Raw genomic sequence first — 2,367 nt, 5'->3', positions numbered from 1 at the left:
TTAGACTGCTGCTGCATAACAGTGATGTCACTTAGTGTGTCACTTAGTGTGTTATCCATTAGACTGCTGCTGTAACAGTGATGTCACTTAGTGTGTTATCCATTAGACTGCTGCTGCAACACAGTGATGTCACTTAGTGTGTTATCCTTTAGACTGCTGCAGTGATGTCACTTAGTGTGTTATCCATTAGACTGCTGCTATAATACAGTGATGTCACTTAGTGTGTTATCCATTAGACTGCTGCTATAATACAGTGATGTCACTTAGTGTGTTATCCATTAGACTGCTGCTATAACACAGTGATGTCACTTAGTGTGTTATCCATTAGACTGCTGATGTAACAGTGATGTCACTTAGTGTGTTATCCATTAGACTGCTGCTGTAACAGTGATGTCACTTAGTGTGTTATCCATTAGACTGCTGCTATAACACAGTGATGTCACTTAGTGTGTTATCCATTAGACTGCTGCCATAACAGTGATGTCACTTAGTGTGTTATCCATTAGACTGCTGCTGCAACACAGTGATGTCACTTAGTGTGTTATCCATTAGACTGCTGCTGCAACACAGTGATGTCACTTAGTGTGTTATCCATTAGACTGCTGCTGTAACAGTGATGTCACTTAGTGTGTTATCCATTAGACTGCTGCTGCAACACAGTGATGTCACTTAGTGTGTTATCCATTAGACTGCTGCTGCACACTTAGTGTGTTATCCATTAGACTGCTGCTGCAACACAGTGATGTCACTTAGTGTGTTATCCATTAGACTGCTGCTGCAACACAGTGATGTCACTTAGTGTGTTATCCATTAGACTGCTGCTGTAACAGTGATGTCACTTAGTGTGTTATCCATTAGACTGCTGCTGTAACAGTGATGTCACTTAGTGTGTTATCCATTAGACTGCTGCTGTAACACAGTGATGTCACTTAGTGTGTTATCCATTAGACTGCTGCTGTAACACAGTGATGTCATTAGTGTGTTATCCATTAGACTGCTGCTGCAACACAGTGATGTCACTTAGTGTGTTATCCATTAGACTGCTGCTGTAACAGTGATGTCACTTAGTGTGTTATCCATTAGACTGCTGCTGCAGTGATGTCACTTAGTGTGTTATCCATTAGACTGCTGCTAACAGTGATGTCACTTAGTGTGTTATCCATTAGACTGCTGCTGTAACACAGTGATGTCACTTAGTGATGACTGCTGCTGTACAGTGATGTCAGTGTGTTATCCATTAGACTGCTGCTGTAACAGTGATGTCACAGTGATCCATTAGTGCTGCTGTAACAGTGATGTCAGTGTGTTATCCATTAGACTGCTGCTGCAAACAGTGATGTCACTTAGTGTGTTATCCATTAGACTGCTGCTGCAACAGTGATGTCACTTAGTGTGTTATCCATTAGACTGCTGCTGCAACACAGTGATGTCACTTAGTGTGTTATCCATTAGACTGCTGCTGTAACAGTGATGTCACTTAGTGTGTTATCCATTAGACTGCTGCTGTAACACAGTGATGTCACTTAGTGTGTTATCCATTAGACTGCTGCTGTAACAGTGATGTCACTTAGTGTGTTATCCATTAGACTGCTGCTGCAACACAGTGATGTCACTTAGTGAGTTATCCATTAGACTGCTGCTGTAACAGTGATGTCACTTAGTGTGTTATCCATTAGACTGCTGCTGTAACAGTGATGTCACTTAGTGTGTTATCCATTAGACTGCTGCTGCAACAGTGATGTCACTTAGTGTGTTATCCATTAGACTGCTGCTGCAAACAGTGATGTCACTTAGTGTGTTATCCATTAGACTGCTGCTGCAACACAGTGATGTCACTTAGTGTGTTATCCATTAGACTGCTGCTGTAACACAGTGATGTCACTTAGTGTGTTATCCATTAGACTGCTGCTGCAACACAGTGATGTCACTTAGTGTGTTATCCATTAGACTGCTGCTGTAACAGTGATGTCACTTAGTGTGTTATCCATTAGACTGCTGCTGTAACAGTGATGTCACTTAGTGTGTTATCCATTAGACTGCTGCTGCAACACAGTGATGTCACTTAGTGTGTTATCCATTAGACTGCTGCTGCAGTGATGTCACTTAGTGTGTTATCCATTAGACTGCTGCTATAACACAGTGATGTCACTTAGTGTGTTATCCATTAGACTGCTGCTGTAACAGTGATGTCACTTAGTGTGTTATCCATTAGACTGCTGCCATAACAGTGATGTCACTTAGTGTGTTATCCATTAGACTGCTGCTGCAACACAGTGATGTCACTTAGTGTGTTATCCATTAGACTGCTGCTGCAACACAGTGATGTCACTTAGTGTGTTATCCATTAGACTGCTGCTGTAACACAGT

This window comes from Oncorhynchus keta, chromosome 5 (genome assembly GCF_023373465.1).
Source record: "Oncorhynchus keta strain PuntledgeMale-10-30-2019 chromosome 5, Oket_V2, whole genome shotgun sequence".
Classification (NCBI taxonomy): Eukaryota; Metazoa; Chordata; class Actinopteri; order Salmoniformes; family Salmonidae; genus Oncorhynchus; species Oncorhynchus keta.
The sequence above is the reverse complement of the archived record's forward strand: the minus strand, read 5'-3'. Positions refer to the sequence as shown.